The following is a 15,354-nucleotide window of genomic DNA, read 5'->3' as shown; positions in this document are numbered from 1 at the left end:
GAACTGAGATTGCCATCTGAGATGTAGTGGGAGGGGGGCAGTCATGTGGGACCGAGCCCTTATTCTGTGGGATTGGATACTAATTCTACATCAGAATTGTTAGCCAGCCTACTTGCTAAACTTTATTTCTAATAATTTATCTAAATATATTCTTTTGAGTTTTATTTTTAAATAATCTTATAATATGCAATGAACTATAGATTTATATTCTCTTCCAATTCTTAGAACTCCAGTTTGTTTTTATCATCCTGGCTCAAACCTTCACAATGTGAATAGAAGAGGTATTAGTGGGATCTATCCCATTGTTTAAAAAGAATGATTCTAGCATTTTCCATTTAAAATGATTGCTCTGTTTTATAGATACTTCTGTGTCTTTTTTGGTATGCCCTCATCATTCTTTGAGCTCTTCTTTACTTTCTGGAGCAAAAAGATATTGCAGGTTTATCTTGTGTTTTCCCTACCCAGCCCTGGAATTAGCCATTTCTCCAAAGACCCTTGGTTTACTTTAATGGAGGGTAATATACAGGACCAAGATCTAGGGGGTACTCACTATTATTGGTATATTATATTGTCCAGTCTTAGTGGACAGAATGGGCACATACACATATATATCAATATTAAAACTGTTGAGTTCACACTAATACCTCCAGTTCCAATCCCAAACTACAGGGTATATTTTTAATTTCACCTTTTCCATATTTGTGACCCTCCTATTGCGGTGAGAACCCTGAATTTTCATTATCCTGGATGTATTTATTTGCTCAATTCCCCAAACTCTTGTTGTGTAGGCCCAAAACACAAGCAGTGGGGGAGGAGCAGGGAAAGGAGGAAGGAGGAAGAGTTTTGTTTTTTGTCTTTATTTTATAGAACCATTTCCCCTCTCTCACAAACCCTGAAGAAAAGCCACAGAAGGATAGGGGAGGGGAGAAGTGCTCCAGGGGAAACAAGCCAGTCCAGTCTCTGCCTTGGAGGTGGAGCTGAGTGAAGGCTAGCAGATGGAGCCAGCTGGCCCCTCCTCTTTTCTCCCAGGTGGTTCCTGGTAGCCTTTTTTTTTTTTTTTTTTTTTGTAAAGATCATTTTTAAAAGAACAGTTTTAGGTTCACAGAAAAATTGAGAGGAAAGTAGAGAGATTTCTAATAAATCCCCTACTCCTACACATGCACAGCCTTCTCCACGATTAACATCCCCCACCAGAGTGGTACATTTGTTACAACTGATGACCCTATGTGGGCACATGATCATCACCCAAAGTCCTTAGTTGACATTAGGATTCACTCTTGGTGTTGCACATTCTGTGACTCTGGGCAAATGTATAATGACACAAATCTACTGTTATAGTATCATACAGTTTCACAGCTCTACAAATCTGGCAGCCTTTTAAAGCTTAACTGCATTGATTATTTTATTTTTGAGGGTCATGGAGGTGCTGGGTATGCATTTAAATGAACCTTGCTGAGAGACCACTGTGGGAGTTTGCATACCTCCATCTTCCATTGCAGGAAGCCTCCTTGGCCCTGGGGTGCCCTGCATGCACAGCATCACCATTTCTGGTTCAGCTTGTCCTGGCAGCTATTTGTGTCAAGCACCTTGCTGAATTCTCACATCATCTTGTTGGGCTCCATGGAGCTTGCAATAGTCATATTCCACATTAAGTGCAGTGAGTGTGGCTTGGCCTCTCCAGGGTTGAACATCTCCACTTAGTTTTTGCTTTTTAGTTCATTCAGGTTCCATCTCAGCAAATCTGAAACAAAGATGTCTCCAAATACACTTGAAGGAGAACCTGCTGAAGGAGCCCCTGTGGCCCAGGGTTGGCTGTGGCTGTTGCAAGAGGGAGAGGCTGGGGGCACACTGGGGCAAAATCTGCTGGTCCCACACCTGCTGGAGTTGCCCAGTGTATATGGAGTTTGGTTTGGATACACCCTGGGGGAAATTGGCATTATCTGGGATTCCAGCACTGCTATTGATATCGAAGGATGAAGGGGAGGCCACAAGGACACACTAGAGCGCTGTGCTGGGCTGTGGCACTTTACAATTACCTTCCATGGTGGGGAGGCCCAGAGACCTGGTTGGGCAACACCCAAGCTGTGTTGGATGCTTGGCATTGGCAGGAAAAGTCCAAGGAGACTGCAGGGGAAGCAGAAGCCCTGGAGGCCCTGGGACCCTGACATGATTAGGCTGTCTTTGCCCTTCTGCATGGAGGCTAGCCAAAGCTGGCTCTCCCCCAAAGTGGGGAATTCCTGCTCTCATTTGGGCTGGTAGAGAGATTGCTGTTGCAGAGGGGCCAGGGGTGGTCTTTCTCTCTGGACAGGATAGGGAGCTGGTAGACATGATGGCTTTGCTGCTTGCTTTTTGCCTTGTCTCCTGATCCTCTCAAGATTTGCCGGTTTCCTCTGAGAATTCTTAGAAATTGTTATGGACTGAATTGTCTGTTCACTGCCCCCCCACCCCACCCCACCCCACACCAGTCATATAATGAAGCTCTAACCCCCACTGTTGTCTATATTTGGACATAGGACCTTTAAAGAAATGATAAAAGTTAAATTAGGTCATAAGGGTGGGGCCCTGATTTAATAGGCTGGTGTCCCAATACGAAGAGGAGACACTAGGGATATATAGCTACAGAAGAAAAGGCCATGTGAGGACAGCAAGGAAGCCAGGAAGAGAGACCTCATTAGAAACCAGCCGTTACAGCACATTGATCTTGAACTTTGAGCCTCAGAACTGTGAGAAAATAAATTTCTGTTGTTAAAGGCACCCAGTCTGTGGCATTTTGTTATGGCCATTCTAGTTGACTAATATAGCAATTAAAGGTAGGAATGACAGGTTCACTGAAACTCAGTGCTTGGGGTTGGCAGAGACCTAGTGCTATACCTTGTAGGATGGGGAGGGAGTGCTGCTGTTGGTTAGATCTGCTGAGGGCTGGGGCTTAAGGGTGAGGGTGTAGACCCGCAGCTTGGATCTCTGGTGTTCCAGGAGCAGATAGCTGGCTACCACCTCCTTGTACCTTTGGCTCATCAGTGAGTCCTGGAAATTTTCCCATGAGTAAACCATGGACACAATCAACTCAGTTTGTGGGGCCCTTCTATGCAAGAGACTGGCTCTGTGTAAGGTGTTAGTTCTTCATCTTTATGATGCACATTCATCCATGGATCCTTCATGGTTTGCTCTAAAGTGCCTCTCTTGCTGGGACATTGAGAATGAGACATTTCTTGAGCAGGTTTTCACATTCCAAGCTCAAGTCAAAGAGAATATGGTATATTCAGCTCACTTTTCCTTCCTGCAGCTCCCTGAAGTTCTGTGCATCAAAGGCAGGGATCCACTGACCAGCGTATAGAAAATGACTCCCTGGCTCCACACAGCCAAGGTGGGTGCCTTATACTTTGGGCCCTGGCAGAGTTCCAGGGCAGCATAAATGGGGACTGCTCCAGAGGGTGTCTAACTTGTTGTCAATGGTGGATTAGTTGCTGAGCCAAAGGCTGCAGTCTTGATGTTCATGCCAGCATCCAAGAGCTAGTTTTCTGTCTTTAACTCTCTATGGCCAATGAACTTGTGATGCTGTATAGCAAACACTATTGACTATACTGTACTATAGTATGATGCTGTATGTTTGTGCACTATGTAGCAAACACTATTTGGTAGAATTTGGCTCGGATCGCTTTTTCTTACATACTTTCATGAGCCACTAGGTACTCATCTCCACTAGTTTACTCCATGACAAGGAAGTTTGTCCTTAGTCTCCATCACTTCACATAATCTCACTATGTGGGGATGATTCAAAGCCTTCATGATTTTTACTTTTCAGGATAGTCTCTGGAGGCTGGAGGAATTCTGTTGAGTCTCGTTAGTGATCTTTATGGCTACCTCTTCCTAGTCAGGATATGTCAGGCCAACTTCACCATGGCAAAGTACCCTTGCTGATGGTCTTGAAGAGCTGGTTGTTGCCAACATGGTCTACTCAGCTGAGATGGCTGAGAAGCCCTGCAACGTGTTGGACTAACAGCTGGGCTTGAAAGCAAGGTGTCTCAGGATCAGCTTAAGCTTGGGATAGGCTGGTGAGAAGCTTGGTCCAGGTCATCTCAAAAGAAAATCACTTCCGAAGACCATTCAATGAACTGATCTTTATAATGGAATCAAAACATAATGGCAGACTAAAAATGAACAAAGACAAATACTAACACACTGAGAAAAGAAGACACGAGACAAAAGAATACATTTTAAAAATAAAAAAGAAAACTGGTAAGAAGAAAAAAAGGAAAAATAAAGAAAAGTGAGAAAAGAAAAATAAGTGAGAAAAAAGAAAAAAATGGAAAAATGGGAAAAAGAGAAAAAAAATAGTAACAAACAAAATATACAAAAAGTCCACAATGCCAAGGAGAAAACAAGCTAACTTTAGTCAAATGTCCTTCAGGTCACTGAAAACCAGCTTCCTGAGCTGGAAGGACAGCAAACCTAGGCCCAACTATGGGCTTTTATAGGTGCTTGGAATTCCATAATAATAGCTCCTTATGAGGTCACAGCAAGAAGGGGACCTATCATGGCTGGTGATCATCCACAGTATTTTTCTCATTTTTTGTGGTCTCAAGAATCTGTTTGTCTTAAAAAAAAATTACTGAGAACCCAAACAGCTTTTTGTTTATGTAGGTTATAGTTATGATATTTACTTTATTAGGATTGAAAACCTGTATGATGCTTCAGTGGCTTTTTCATTTCTAGTTTGAAAAGCTGTAACAACTTTTTTTGTCTTAGAGTATTTTTAAATGTCCAAATAGGTGGGAATTTTTAGTTTATCTTTTTATTAACTTTTTTCATTCTATTCATATTTCAGTTTGTATCTGTAAAATAAAATGACTCTATATAGTAAAATATAATTAAAATACCATTCTAAAAACAGTGATTCATCTATTCAGTGCCAACATTTTTATTTTTTATTTTTTTATTTTTTAAAGATTTTATTTATTTGACAGAGAGAGACAGTGAGAGAGAGAACACAAGCAGGCTGAGTGGGAGAGGGAGAAACAGGCTTCCCACTGAGCAGGGAGCCCGATGTGGGGCTCGATCCCAGGACCCTGGGATGATGACCTGAGCAGAAGGCAGACGCTTAACAACTGAGCCACCCAGGCGCGCCAGTGCCAACATTTTTAATTCTCAGATATTTTGAAATCTTTTGTTTCTCAGGTTGTATGCTTGAATCGGGATCCAAAAAAGTTTCGCGTATTGTGATTGGTTGATATATCTCTTAAGCCTCTTTTAATCAGTTTTTGCTCCAACTCCTTTTTTCTTTCATAATTTATTTTGGAGGAATTCAGTTTTCTTGTGTCCTTCTTCTGGATTTGCTGATTGTATTCCTGTGGTGTAAATTAACAAGTTCTGTATTTCCTGCAAATTGATTGTTCAGTCTTGAGGTTTAATCAGATTTTATGTGATCTTTTTGGTGAGATGACTTCGTGGGTTCTGTGTTCTTTAATCAGGAGGTACATGGTGTCTGATGGTCTCTGTCATGTTAGCTGACTTCCATTCTCATTGCCAAGATCCATTAACTCATGACAAGTAGCAAAATACCATATCATCCTTTTAATTATTAGCTGGAATACTTCTACAACGAGGAAGGTCTATCTATTTTTATAAACTTCTAACCCAATTACCTTGTGGTCAGAGATGACGATCTTTGATTCCTGTTCTTGAAATTTGTTGGAGGCTTTTTAAATGGTCTAATACACATACTTTTTTTTTCCAGTTGTTTTTCATATAGGGCTTCTATGTGAAATTTCACTTCAACAAATGTTCCTGTGACAAAAATGTATCTTGAAACGTTCTGAGCTAAGCCAAAGGAATAAATGGCTAAGTGAGGAATTTGGGCATATGAAACATCTTGGATATTTGAGGTGCTGAGAATATTTGAGATTTTGTTAGGGGTGAAAAGATATAAAGGCAGCCACCTACAGTGCTACCCACAGCCTTTAGAAGTGTGCCCAACATGCAATGCATGTTCAATGTATTTGTTGTATACAATGTAATACATTGTTATTAGTATATAATCTAGCGATCTCATTTTATATGTGGGAAACTGGGACTCATTCATTTGTTTGTTCATTCATTAAATGTTTCCTGTGCCCATATGGTCTGAGGAGGCATTATTCTAGGTGCTGGGTAAACTGCGGAATAAAGTCCCTGAGTTGTGTTGTTTTGTTGTGGGGTGGGGGAAACAAATCAACAAATTAACAGGGAAATTGAGAGGATTATGAATGATATGAAGGGAATAAACAAGGTGATGTGTTAGTGCTACTGGGTAGGGCACTACTCTATTTATTTATTTATTTATTTTTAAAGACTTTATTTATTTATTTGACAGAGAGAGACACAGCGAGAGAGGGAACAGAAGCAGCGGGAGTGGGAGAGGGAGAAGCAGGCTTCCTGTGGAGCAGGGAGCCCGATGTGGGGCTTGATCCCAAGACTCTGGGATCATGACCTGAGCCCAAGGCAGAGGCTTAACGACTGAGCCACCCAGGCGCCCCAGGTAGGGCACTACTTTAGATGGGGAGCTAACATTTCATAAGAGACTCCTGGACAGGAAGGAGCTCAATAGGGGAAGGTCTAGGAAAAGGACTTTCCAAACAGAGGGTTCCACAAGTTCAGACGCTTTTCGGTGGAAACTGGCTTGGTGTGATCAAGTTGCAGAAAGGCCATCGGTGTGGTGAACAGGCCCAAGGGTGGTGGAAGGTGGGGAGGAGAGGGGCGGGGGGTGGGGAAGGGGCAGAGAGGAGAATCCAGCTTTTCTGGTGGATTCTACACTGGTAATTTTGTATCTCACTTTGCATGATTCTGAGCCCTGGTATCTGTGTTTCTTCAGCAGAACATGTGCAGTTGCAAAATACAGTGTTTTAAAAATCACTTCCCTAACCCTGTCTGCCCCTGCTTCGAAGTCTAGACCTGGCACCTTAGGAGGGCAGTTCTGAAGGAAACATGTTTTCTTTGCCACAGTCTGGGTTTTCTTTCTGGCCTCTGCTGCCTGCTTGTGCCCACCGACCTTCAGCGTAAGATGCTGAAGATTGCAGCAGGGTTGACGACTCAGCCCCAGGACGATTCCTGCTTTGCGCTCTGCCCCGACCTCTGGTGGACTCGGCTTGTTAAGACATAGATCAGGCTAGACACGGGAAGCCTTTGCCTCCTATCCCCACCTGCCGGTATTTGGCTTGGAGTGTGCACTGCGTTGTATTATGAACGCCTCCAGGACCTGCGGAGAGGCACAATTTCAGACACTGCCATAGGGTGGCTGGATGGCTTTTGACCATCCAGCACGTCTTACTTTGGCACAAGAACCATTCTTTAGAGTTCGGATGGTGTTACTCCTGCCTGTACCTGGAGCACAATGGGTGGGCGTAGGATCCAGCCTGACCAATGGGAGCACGCCATTCCTTTGGCCTCAGGGATTGGTTCAGAAAGAGCACATGACCCAAACTGGGCAAATCAAGTCTTTTCTAGGAGTTGGTACAGGAACCTTGGGAGAAAGGGCTCCTTCTTCTGGATCTAGAATTTTATAGGTCCTGTATATTTGGATTGCCAGTAGCCATGGCATTGGCCACGTTGGAGAGAGGTTGCCTGAGAATTAAATCAACATTGTGGAGGAAGGCGGGGTCTGGAAGTTAAAAGGGAGTTATAATTTCAGCTCCTGCTTATTGCCTAGAGTAGGCCAATACATTCCTTTTTATTCTTAAGCTAGTTTCAGTTGGGTTTCTGTCACTTGCAACTGGAAATCTTTTTTTTTTAAAGATTTTATTTATTTATCAGAGAGAGACAGAGGCAGGCAGAGGGAGAAGCAGGCTCCTTGCTGAGCAAGGAGCCCGATGTGGGACTCGATCCCAGGACCCTGGGATCATGACCTGAGCTGAAGGCAGATGCTTAACCGACTGAGCCACCCAGGCATCCCGCAACTGGAAATCTTCTAATTAATACAATAAGTACTAGCGATTGTTATAATCGAAATAGTAGTAGATAATCAAAGGTAAGTTTGAAGTAAATATGATGTGGCACTTTATGACTCTCGCCACATTTGGAATTATATACTGTATAGTCATCAGAATGACTATTATAAAATGTCGGTCTCTCTAAGAGCGGGATCATGTTTATTTTGCTTATCACTCTAGCTCACTTTGATAGTAAGTTCTCAATAAATATTTGTGGAATGAATAAGTAGTTATGTGGCAATCTTTACTGGTGTGAGAATCTAATTGCCATTATCCAATACAGTGGTTATCTAGGGGAATGACCTATTCTTCAGCAAGTTATGCTGAAGTGAAGTGTTTATCTAGGGGAATGCCGGGTCTTCAAGTTATGCTGAAGTGAAGTGTTTAGGAGCAAAGTGGGATGATGCCTGCAACTTAACTGGCTCAGCAAAAAATAAGTACATAAATAAATAAGTAAATAAATGAAAAAAAAATATATCCCTGTTAGAGAGAGAAGAGAAGGCAAACATGGTAAAATGCTAATCATTACTGAAATTAAGTGGTGGCTACAGAGGTGTTCATACTATTCTTTCAACTTTTGTATGCTTAAAAATGATCAAAATTTAAGTTTGGAAAAGAAAAAAGATTACCATTATTTGGATGGGCACTCATGTTTGCCCTGCCTTTAAGAAACTTCCAGTCTCACAAATGCTGTGATCTGAAGGGGCACCTGCACCCCAATGTTTATAGCAGCAATGTCCACAATAGCCAAACTATGGAAAGAGCCCAGATGTCCATTGAGAGGTTAATGCATAAAGAAGATGTGAGATATATATATGTGTAATATATACGATGGAATATTACTCAGGCATCAAAAAATGGAAATCTTGCCATTTGCAATGATGTGGATAGAACTAGAAAGTATTATGCTAAGCGAAATAAGTCAGAGAAACAATTATATGATTTCACTCATATGTGGAATTTAAGAAACAAAACAGGATCATAGGGGAAGGGAGGGAAAAATAAAACAAGATGAAACCAGAGAGGGAGACAAACCATAAGAGACTCTTAATCATAGGAAACAAACTGAGGGTTGCTGGAGGGGAGGAGGGTGGGGGGATGGGGTAATTGGGTGAGGGCCATTAAGGAGGGCACGTGATGTAATAAGCACTGGGTGTTTTATGCAACTGATGAATCACGGAACTCTACCTCTGAAACTAATAATACACTATATGTTAATTACTTGAATTTAAATAAACAAAATTAAAAAAAAAGAATCTTCCAATCTACAAATTCTAGGACAAATACACCAGAGAAAGACCATTTGCATTACAAAAGAATTTTTCATTTTCCAGGGGAAAAAAAACCCTCAAGTCTTTAAATAATAGTAATTAAAATGGTCTAATGAAGGCACAGAGTTCAGCTGTAGGGGAAACTGGGATCAGCCCTATAGAGCAAATCTTCTCCTTCCCTTCCTTCCTCCTTCCCTCCCCAACCTTCTCTTTCCTTTCTTCTTCCTCTTCTTCTTCCTCTTCCTCTCCTCCTCCTCCTTCTTCTTCTTCTTGTAAAATAGAAAAGATTTTTTTCTTTAGATTCTAAAGTCACTGTAAAAGAAAAGTTCAGGCACTAAAGAAAGGTATAAAGGAGATAGTAACCCATCACAGGTTTAAGGTGTTGTGATCCCTCTATTGCATGACCTAGTATTTAGCCACGTATACTAATTTTATTTACGAAGCAGGAAAAGATAGACCTCCAGCATTATTTTTCATGGTGCTGGCATCGTCATACCATCATCACCATCATACCATTATCACCATCATTGGAGGCTTGTTATGTCAGGCACTGTGCTAAGTGCTTTACCTGCTCTGATTCTCACAATAGCTCCATGAATAAGAGGAAAGCATGGCTGTGACAGGTTAACTTGCCAAAGGCTGAGTGGAGCTTTAACACCTGGCTGGCTGACTCCAGAGGGATCACAATATCTTAAAAGAAGAAAGAGAAAAAGAAGAAAAAGATAGGAAAGGGCGGTGGGGGAGGGAAGGAGGAAGGAAGGGAAGAAGATTTGCTCTATAGGGCTAATCCCAGAGCCTGTGCTCTTAATCACGCACCATTATTTTTATCTAGATCTCTAACTTTGTGTGTTTTAGTTATTTCTCAATCTTAACATTTATAAACAATGCTGCCAGGAATATCTCAGGATAAACATTTTTATGAGTGCCCAAAAATCTCAGCCCTTAGGACCCCTGGGCTGTATTTCTTCCTGAAATATTAATGAGGCAGATATTCTTACTAAGTAAATGGGAAAATATACCCAGCAGTGAGTCTTCCTATAAAGTCATGCTGCCAAGAGTTGGAAGGGAGTCTTCTGATTGATCTCGTCTGGGCAAGAATCTTCTGTAATAATGACTTAGTAACAAAAGCGATTACAATAGTAATAACACCCCCAAACACCTTGCTATGTGCCACACACTGGGTCATGCCTTTTTCCTTTGTGATTTTCTTAATCTTTAGAATAACCCTGTGAGGTAGGTGTTATCCCACTGTGTTCAGAGGAGAGCAAACATCCTGTGGCATCCCTGACTATGGGGACAGCTTTTGCTTACACCTGTTTATGGAGGGGGATCTCTGTTTTGCAAAGCAGACTGGACCACTTGTGGATTGCCCAAATTGCTTACTTACTCTTTTAAGTAAGAATTCCCTTAAAATCACTGCAGAATTCACCACAGAATTCACTAAATCTCTTTTCACACAATAGAGCTTGCACTTAAAAAAAAAAAAAAGACAGTGAGCACAGCTGCCATTGTTGAGCACTTGCAAGGGACTTAGCATTCGTTCTCAGTGCAGTTCCCACAAGTGTTACCTCGTTTATGCACCATGACCTTGTGTGTGTGTGTGTGTGTGTGTGTGTGTGTATTATTTTCTCCATTTTATATATGAGGTAGTTGAGCCCTGTAGCTATTGAGTGCCAAGGCCAAGATAGTCCCCTCTCACCTGCCTGTATTTATCTGTGGCTTTAGAACCTGCCCTCCCTAGCAAGATGCCCAAGGGCAGAAGAGTGAAGCTGGTCAGTGGCGTCAGCATTGAAAATGTCAGTTTAGGAAGACAGAAAGCAGCTGACCAAGCTCCTTTCCAAAGCTTTGCAGGTTTCAGAGTTTCATACAGTATGTATCTGTGTTGGAACAAGGAAAATTTACATGAAAGTCTAGTAAACATTAATTACCCTATCAACAAACATTATCTAGTCACATCTATTGATGTATAGGGGCTTCTGTTAAAGCCTAATGGTAGACAATTTGCCAGGAGCGAGTTTACTTTAGAATCTATTCTACATACTCTTCTGTTGTGGGTTGAATTCTGTGTCCCTCAAAGATGTTGAAGTCCTAAGTCCCAGCACCTATGAGTGTGACCTTGCTTGGAAATAGGATCTTTGTAGATGTCATCAAGTTAAAATGAAGTATTAGGGTGGGCCTTAATCCAGTGTGACTGGGGTTCTTATAAGAAAAGGAAAGTGCCATGTGAAGACCCAGACACACAGAGAGAGTGCCATATGGCGAAAGAGGCAGAGATTTGAGTGGAGCTGTGCAGGACAAGGGACACCAAGGATTGAAGCCACTACCAGAAGCTAGAAAGACAAGGATTCTATCCAGAGTCTCAGAGAGCATGGTCCTCCTGACACCTCGATTTCAGACATTTAGCATCCAGAGCTGTGGAGAAATAAATTTCTTTTGTTTTAAGCCCTCAGGTTTGTGGTACTTTGTTATAGAAGCTCTAAGAATCTAATACAAGCTCCCATTCATGGATAGGGGTTGATAAATTATCCAAAAGATTGGGTGCAGAGCTGCATAGAAGCTTTCCTTTTTTGTTCATTCCCTCTGAGGTTTTCAAATATCAGTGCATATAAACAAAAAATACATAAATGTATTCTATAGGTGGTTTGGAGTATTTTTGTGGATAATTTTGACTGTCTGAAATTTTCTTATTTGATCATTTAGAGTGTAACCCCTAATCTTCTTTGTATGGTGTTTCTCTTTGCTTTCTCTCCCCTGGACAAAATTCTTCCCATTTTTCTTGGAATATTTTTCTAGACCCCTCACCAACCTAATGTGTTCTCCTTTGAATATATTACAGTGGATCAGTGTCCCTCATAAAATGTGGTACTCAGTATAGGGATTACAGCGGGACTGTTACTGTCCTTTCCTTGGATATGGACACTGTACTTCCACCAATGAAATCTAACTTCGCTTTTTTTTTTTTTTAAGCAGCCACACATCAGTTATTTAATTGAAACCCTATGTCTTTTTTTTAAACAATAAAAATATTTATTTTAATTTTTACTGTGAACATATGTTAGTTTTAAAAAATTTAGTGATGTAACAAAATGGAAGGGCTAATTTAAGTAAAAAGGATATGAAATTGTTTGCTATAATTATAACTACAAAACACAAAAATAAAGCAAAAAAAAAAAAAAAACCAGGACATGCCTTTACAGAATGGAGGAAATAAACCAGAACGTTCACATTATTGTTCACCTCCAATGCCCTAGCTCCTAGCACTGATAACTACTTGATGTTCTTCAGTGAGTATTGAGATTAGAGATGAATTCATTCCAAATTTGCCGTAATGAGATTATATAACTTTCATCGTGAAGAAAATATACAGGTATATAAAAATAAGACTGATTTCTTACCCCAAAAACAGTAAGACAAGGGAAGGGGCTTTAATGTTGTTCACAGAAGTATATCAAATGCCAGATCTATAATAAATTAAAGTTACAAACAGAAAAAACCATGTCGTTCAGACTAATGGAATGTGAAGTTACTGGGGAAAAAAATTATTTTCCATGTGGAATGACAAAGCTTATCTATACCACTTCAATGTTTTTGACGACTCTGGAATTTGCCTTTTTAAAAAAATGTATAGCTCCTAAACCAGATTTACCAGATAACCATTCTATGCCTTTTTAAAAACATCAAAATATAGGTGTTTTAAGACACTTAGGTATACAGTGCCATATTGCTCTCATTAAATTTTATTTTGTGCAAATAATAGATAAATAAGTCCTGGAGACCTAATACACAGAACAGTGATTATAGACAACAAAACTTTGTTATAAAATTAAACTTGCTAAGAGAGTAGATCTTAATTTTTCCCAACACCAGAAGAAATGGAAGTCATGTGATGTGATAGAGGTGTTAGCTAGTGTTATAGTGACACCCAAAGCAAAATAAATGTATCAAATCAGTATGTTGTACACTTTAAACTAACAAAATGTTGTATGTCAAATATATCTCAATAAAGAAAGTCTATAAAATTCTTCAATTTTGTTTTCTCTCAGTCTCTCTCTTTTTCTCTTCTAGCTTGTTGAAATAGTCTTGGTCCCATGAAAGCATCCTCCCTGTTTTGGGTGTCATCTCCAGGTTTAATAAATAAATTTGCCTTTTAAAAATATTAACTTTCCTTGACTTTCTTCCTGTAGGTTTGTGCCATGTTTTGGCATTCAGATTTGGCTGGGTCTCCCTCTTCTATTTGTGTGGCCCCTGTGGGAGTTTTGTGTGTTGTTAAATACATTGCTTTTTTTAGATGCTGGCTTCTCTTCCTATCTCTTGAGAATGTGGATTTTTTTAGTCAGAATGTTATTAAGACAGACTTAATGCCTTTAGATTGTAACAATCTTTTAAGAATGACAATGTGATAATAACATTATATTTTGTTGAGAGGCTGAAAAGAACGTATTAGTAAGATAATAAAACTCACTAATAATTAGTGGGTTTCTTTTTATGTACTATGCATGCTCATTTAAGAAATATATTTTATTGAGGTGAAAGTCACATATCATAAAATTAACCATTTTGAAACGATCAGTTCAGTGGTATTAAGTATATTCATAATGTTGTACAATCACCACTCCATTTCCAAAACCAATTTCATCACCCAAAAGTAAAACCCTTTACCCATTAAACATATTCTTCCATACTCCCCTCCTCTCCTGGCAACGACCATTCTGCTTTCTGTGTTTCAATGGTTTTACTTATTTTGGATATTTCATGTAAATGAAATCTATATGTGACTTTTTGTGTCTGGGTTTTTCTTGGTTAGGACGGTTTGTAGGTTCATCCATGTTGTAGCATGTAGCAGTACTTTATTACTTTTTATGGATGAGTAATATTCTATTGTGTTTGTCCATTCATCTGTTGATGATGATTTGTGATGTTTTCATCTTTGGGCTATTGTGAATAGTGCAGTTATGGACATGCATGTATATGTACTTGTTTTAGCAGTATCTTATAAACTGTGCCTTTTAAGAATTTGAAAAATGTGATCATTATGTTTTTAGGAAACCTTTATTTGGGTAATTGCTGTTCATAAATGGAATGGTATCTACACAGAAGTTTCTTGCCTTTTGTAGCGCTTACCCTCTGCTGGATTATGTTCCCATTTCTGGGATATTTTTCAGGATGAGTGGGTAAATTGCCATCGTCATCATCCTCCTGATAATTGGAGATAGTAGTTATCATTTGACAGTATATTATATGATTAATACTGTTATTATCCCCACTTTGCAGATGGAGAGACTGAAGCTTATGAAATTTAAGCACTTTTTCCAGGTTATACACTAGTAATAGAGCAGGGACTAAAACCCAGATCTCTTATGATTCTAAAACTGTAGGTATGTGAGGATTATGTGCCCAAGTTTCCTATCTTTCATGAAGATGACTTAAAAAAAATTGTGGTGGATACCTGCTGACCATCAGTGATAATAAACCATTCATCAGTGAGTCCTGAAATCAATTTAGTGGGGCACAGACCTCATTAAAAACTGAAATGGAAGGGAATAGGATGGAAAATATCATGTAGTAAGGGTAGTACTCTCTGCAACTTTCATTTCAGTTACAGGTGTGTGGCATGTCTGCACTGGCTCATGATGTAAAATGTATTTCTTATTGTGGGTTGCAGCCAAAAATATTTGAAAAACCCTGCACTAAACTATGCATATGTTCATTTTCTTCCCCCCTTATGTTTGAACTTTTATGTGCCTAAAGGGGTCTTGTTAGTTTCTGCATTTTTAAATATGGAGAAGTTCCTCTCATTCTCAAGTTCACAAATCACAAATTCCCTGAAGTACAGCATGTCTTGCTCCCTCACAGCCATCCCTGACTTACCCTATGTGCCTTTTATAAGATGTGGCTGGTGTGTGCCGAGTTCGGTGCCGCATACCTTTGAAGTTCTCTTCACAATCCCGCAAGTACAGAGTTCCCTTTGGTTATTAAATGACAAAAAATGTACACATTTAATAAGCACTTCATTAGGTGATAGCCCACATCGATCCCATTCAACACAAATAACAATTGTGCTAATTTGTCGCTCACTGGCACCCACATCAGATGGGCGAGATATGGAAGAAGACATCTTCCCT

The 15,354-nt window shown here is 40.1% G+C and overlaps 2 pseudogenes; both read right to left on the bottom strand.

Moving 5' to 3' along the window:
* Positions 1 to 982: 982 nt before the first annotated feature.
* On the bottom strand, positions 983 to 2,635 carry LOC141369913 (serine/threonine-protein kinase MARK2 pseudogene; annotated as a pseudogene).
* Positions 2,636 to 2,783: 148 nt separating this feature from the next.
* Positions 2,784 to 14,455, bottom strand: LOC112820390 (serine/threonine-protein kinase MARK2-like; annotated as a pseudogene).
* Positions 14,456 to 15,354: the final 899 nt, after the last annotated feature.

This window comes from Callorhinus ursinus, unplaced genomic scaffold, assembly GCF_003265705.2.
Source record: "Callorhinus ursinus isolate GAN/ISIS: 27379988/994484 unplaced genomic scaffold, GSC_fseal_2.0 scaffold3, whole genome shotgun sequence".
NCBI lineage: Eukaryota > Metazoa > Chordata > Mammalia > Carnivora > Otariidae > Callorhinus > Callorhinus ursinus.
The sequence above is the reverse complement of the archived record's forward strand: the minus strand, read 5'-3'. Positions and strand labels throughout refer to the sequence as shown.